Here is a 6,000-nt window from a genome sequence, read left to right as displayed (position 1 = left end):
GAACGGCCGCAAGAAGGGGATAAAGAAGGATGGGTGGGTGGGAAAGGGACCCCATCAGAGTACAATTAGGACATGGCATACATGCATGATCAGATCATAGTATATGCATGAAGGTATGCAATATAGATGCGTAGGGATGCATCCCCAAACTTAAAGCCTTATTGGGAAGGGTGAATCGAACGTCAAGGACCTAAGACCACACATCAGACCAACTGGGGACGTCATTCCCTCACCCATGGTGTCTTGTTGAGTTGGATATGCACGTTGATAGCACCAACCACTTGCCCGTGAACCTTGTGCCTGCGCATTTCGCACCATGTTATGCTTGCGAGCCTTCGTGCCGCCTTACAATATACTCTCGGGCCCTCAAGAGGAGTCCTTCATTTTTAGCCCCTTGTCACTTGTTGTTTCCTTGTGACATGCCATGATATGCTTCCACATGCTTGTGAGCACGCCGATAAGTGGGCGAGTCCTCTTGACGTGGGCTTCACGGGGTGGGTCTCCCCTACCTCAAGACGGTAGGGTCTATAACACTTGGTATTAGAGCATCCCCACACTTTAAAAAACATGACCATCACTGAAAAATAAAAGGTGTAGGGTTAGAAAAACTTGGCCCATGTTGTTGTTGAGATTTGAAGTTAATTATTGATGTCACGTGCGATGTCACTGTCAGATGCAGGAGGTCCCCAAGTGTCTTCTCAGCACATGTTTAGTGTGGCAAGGACCACATAGGAGCACCCAGGGAGGCAGAGTTGTTGAGAAAATCATGGGAAATTGTCAATGGCGAAGGATATTGCACTCAGTTCACGGTCACTCAAATGGAATGAAAGAATAGCCGCTTGCTCCACAACATACATTGCTCGACTTGAATAATGATGGAAACCCAGCCTCACATCCAATTTAGAAATCGACAAGGGAGATGGTTCAGAGAGGGAGTATGCCAGTGTGCCCAGTTGATGGTGCATTAGTACATCCAACCTCGTTTGGCGGTGCAAACAGGAAGGCCAGGGAGCCTTGTAGTGCAGTGTACATAACAGGGTGACGTGTCCTATGGTAATTGCAGAGACTCATCCCGTATATGCATTGGAAAATGAGAATGTACCTGACACCAAGTGTCATAACATCCCTCAATTTGCACCTCTCAATAATTTTTTGAGGAAACATCATTCACGCTCAACCCTCCCTCTATCTCATGCTCTGTCGATAGATATAGGAGGGCAGCCCATTCGTGAAACCCTTTGATGTAATCCCCATTGTCACTTGTGCAAAGGGTGTATGCCTTGTGCGCAATTGATGGTGCAATGATGCATCCCGCCATGTGCTCGCATATGATACAAGAAGGAAGGCCAGGGAGCCTTATAGTGCCATGCACAGGAACAAGTTTATGCTTTGTGCATTGAGAGGCCCATCCCATGCGTGCAACTCTCCATTCACACATCTCACCTCTATGTTGGATATAAAGGGCGAGGACTGGTCACTCACCCCACCCTCTGTCTCACACTCTGTTGATGAATGCAGAGAGCAGCCCATACTCACATCCCCATCCGGTTAAGATGAAAGCTCACAACGCTCTAGGTTTGTCGATGATGAGGATCAGCTTCATCTGGTTGATGGTGTCAACGTGGATTGGTTGATGAAGAGGAATACCCAGGGAGGTAGCCAACAAGTTCCGTGCTTGGATTGCATATTGGAAACTTAGTCTACTTTGTAGGAATCAGAACCACTGATGAGGTTACAAGATTCAGCACACCAAGAGAGGCGGCTCAAAAACTTCTTTTGCAAGAGTTCAGCTAGAGATTCGATGATCCTAGACTGCGGGATGTTACCACCTTTTCCACAACTAGCTTCCCGTCCAAGGGTGTGTGCCACCTTTTCTTGGAATGAGGCCTATTATGATAAGAATTGCTTCCTTTACTCCCATAACAATTTTATTTTTATGTTTTTTTTCTTTTCTTCTTTTATTTTATTTTATTTTGCCCTACTCCCAAGGGTGTTTCCACCTTTTCTCGAAGAATAGGTCAGCATGACAGGGACTGAAGTCTTTTTCTCCCATGACTAATATTTTTTTCTCTTTTTTTCTCTTTTTTTCTCTTTTAGATTGTTTTTGAAGAGTAGAATGGCAAGAATGTTATGTATGAGAACCATCCTCACCACCACTACTATATCAGATGGAAAGGAAGCCAAGGGGGAGGGGAAGGTGGCTGTGAGGGGCTATTAGAATGGAACCATATCATCAGGATCAACAAGAGGGTTATTAGGAGCATTAGGTAAAGGCATATCGACCTTCGTATAAGGAATGAGGAAGCTATTGACGGTGATTGTCAGGATCCTCGAGGGGGGGTAATACTTCTTGAGGTAATAGCCATTAATAAGGAAGGGATAATTCAAAGCATCGACTATCTGGACTTGGATAGAGCCATTAGGATTGATGGCAAGTACCTTATAAGGGCCCATCGAGCATTGTTGAAGCTTACCTAGAAACTTGCCAAATCGAGAATCATAAGCAATGAATAAATCGTCTTCCTTAAACTCCTGCTTCTCTGTTCTGGTTTTGATTCAGAGCTCCTGTTGAGACTTGGGGATATTGATTCCAATGGGTAGAATTCCACTGTTATTGCATTGCCATTGGTGGAGGAACTGTTTGAGGCCACTGTCGTTGTGGTTGAGCCATCATTTGAGGCATTCTCGTCTATGGCCGCTGTGGATTAGGTGCACTGTACTGCGGCGATGTTTGCATCTGGGGGTAGGGGTGGGAAACTGCCCCTAGGAATGCATTTGGTGGATATATCATTCCTGGCATGGGAGGAGGTAAGACTCCTCTTCCTGAGGTCATTGACAACCTTGCTTCAACTTTGTCATACAGTTTTTCACCTTCTACTATAGCTTGCAGATTGACTGGTCTTCTCAATTCCACGAACTTGCAAGCTTCTGATTGTAAGCCTCTAAGGAAAACTCCTTTCTGGATGCCTTCATCCAAATGATGGTTGGTCCATCTTTTCAGTATGGATTCCATTCGCGAGATATAAGCTTCTACTCTTTCTCCAGAGGACTGACTTAGGTTCATGAACTCCTCTCACATCCGCTCTTCAAAACCTTCATGCGTGATACCTTTGAAAGTAGCAAGAAATATTGCTAACCAATGCTCGAGGGTTCTGGCATTGTCAGCCACACATGCTATCATAAACTTTGCTACATGAAGATTAGGATCTTCATTGTATTCTCCTATAAAAATGGGCAATGGGACTACATTTGCTAGCTTTTCATCAATATTTCCAGGACGGATTTGACTAGAAAGGGGACCTTGAGTTGCCATGGGGACTTTTGTAAAGAGTGCTTTTAAGGCATCAAAGGAGGCTTCTGCTACAAGTTCATTCTCGGCCTTGATTTTTACCTTCTCTCTTTTCATGTATCTCTGGACTCATTCTAGTACTTGCCTCTTGATTGTGTCATTCATCAGGGGGTTGGCTCCAACTAGTTGGTCTATACTCAACAAAATAGAATCAGAGGGGGCTTTAGTCTCTAGAGGACCCTCTGGTCAACATCTCTTCTACTTCTTGCTTTTCTGTCTTTGAATTTAGCCTTCAAACTGCTACAGAGAAGAAGGTATTCCGTTTTGAAGGTATCAAAACTCATTCTTTTGAGGATCGTTGTTGTGCCATCATCATAATAATGCCAGCTTCTAATGGTTTCAATAGCGCGTGTTGTGAAAAATAATCCATCTACCAGATTTCAATGGGTTGCTAATTGGACAAACAGGAGATTGTTAGTGCACCATGCATCACACGTGTCCTGTTGTTGAGCATTCATGAACAAATTCCATTCAATTATGCCATGATACCACGTGTCAGATGCCTACCTAACAATTCCTTGGCAGGATGTTTCAATGGTCCATCAGAGAACTATCCTAGACGGCTTCGCTCGGCACTCCTGAGAATGCACAAGGTCTATCGTCTAGGTTTCCCGGAGTCCACCTCATAACAGAAGGTACCGATTGTCCCCATGAGGATCAACGTGCAAGCTCGGGGTCCTAATTTGACAACTAAGGTCTTGATGCATCAGCTAGCTCCATCAGAGGTGTCCCACAAGGGCTTCTCATAGGTTAGAGGTTTCAGCGGCGGCATTTGACGCATACAGCCTCAATAAGGCTGACTCCATTGCCTTGTGGCAACTCTTCTATAGAGGTCTTTCCCCTTTGCAATATTTATCTTGGTCCATCATTTTGCTGGAGGTTATTACCTTGCGCTCTATGATTAACTGGACCTGGCTGTTTACTCCCTTGTTGGAGGGAACAAATCTTACTCCAACAAGTAGCGACTAAGTGGCCCGACTTCCCACAAATATCACATTTAACATTTGGATAGTTTTTAGGGAAATGTTGTCCGCCACACCACTTACAGCTGAATCTTGAGGGACCACCCTCTTCAGGGCGTCGACTCCCTATCAGATTCTGTTGCTTCTTCAGGAAATTTACGTCAACAGCTATTTGCCGATATTGTTCGAAAATCATGTCGGTATAATGCTTCATCATATCCTTAACTTCGCCAAGGACATTAGAGGCACTTGACTCATAGCCTTGATCATCTATCCGTCGTTCCATTGGCCTAACAATTTGATTGGGCATTGGTTGTTGACTCACAGGAACAACATTAGGGTTCGAAACTTGGCCTCCAATATTTGGTGGAGCCAACTGACTAGCCATAGGCATAGTCACATTGGGAGGGGCTGGCAGCAAAGGTGCATTTTGAACCATGCTTCCTCTCCCATTAGGGTTATTCATAGGCATCCCTTGACTTCCATTTTTCAATGGTAAATTGCCTCCAGGTACTAGACCTGCATGAAGATTTATTCGAGAGGAGTAGGCCATTTGTAATTGTGACTCTACTCCTTCTACCCGCTTGATGGCGATCTATATCAGCCAAAGCCACACTGCTCAATTGTACCTGAATATTGAAATCCAATCCATGCAAGAAGTATTGCAATTGGGCAGCCGACGGAATAGGAATGTAAGTTTGTAACTTACGAAACACTTCCTTAAGCTTCTTGGCATAGACTTTCACATTCTCATGGGGGTCTTGGCGTGTTACATTCAAAACACGCAACCAGTATTGGCCACCCCTTTCAAGGGCATATTCTCCTCGGAAAGCTGCATAAAATTGATTGATTGTGGTTATGGTTCCAGTCTCTATGCTATGATACCATACTGCAGCCCTTCCTTTTAATGTCATGTTAAAGAACATCATAAGATGTCCCTCATCTTGGATGAGGTAATTAAACATTAATCTTTGGAAATCACAAATGTGAAACTCTGCATCTTCTTCAGCTAACCCATTAAAAATGGGCAAAGGAACTCCTAAAGCTGGCAAATTTGGCGTCCCTGCAGGAATTGCAATGGGTTGTGCCATAACGACAATCAAATTAACGATAGGAATTTGGACTGATGGAATCACACCCCCAGTTGAAGTGGGTTGACTTGGTGGAAGAGAGGAAGAACTTGCGCTTCCTCCTGCACCTAAAGAACTATGTGCATCAGTTGGGTTACTAAGACCACTACCTCTTATGTGTATCGGGCTACTCCTTTGAGGAGAATAGCGACTTACAATCTCCAACCATCGTCTAGCCCTCTCAGCACGTTCTGCTTTTTGTATTTCGGCTTGACGGTCCTTGTCAAAGGACATAAACCAACTTTTTGGTCCCTAGAAACCCTAGATTCGAGAACCGCCACTTGTTGGCAGCTCCTAATAGACGCACCACTGATGGGACCTCAAATGGGCCGGCACTGGCTATGGCATTAGCCAGACCTCATGCTCATAACAGACAAACACACCCTCACGGCCTCGTGGGCCAGGAGCGTCAATCTACTGCTAAAGGACAAACTGCCCTAAAGCCTAATCTATGCATTTATAGTTTCATAGTTTTGTAGTCCAATGTTTCCCTTTCTATAAAATCCACAGAGGGAGAACCCATACACATTGGCAATAAATACCATGATAATCGCATACA

Source organism: Lygodium microphyllum, chromosome 11 (assembly GCF_053477565.2).
Source record: "Lygodium microphyllum isolate KBCC chromosome 11, Lygodium_microphyllum_v1.1.10, whole genome shotgun sequence".
NCBI classification, from domain to species: domain Eukaryota; kingdom Viridiplantae; phylum Streptophyta; class Polypodiopsida; order Schizaeales; family Lygodiaceae; genus Lygodium; species Lygodium microphyllum.
Note: the sequence above shows the minus strand (reverse complement) of the source record.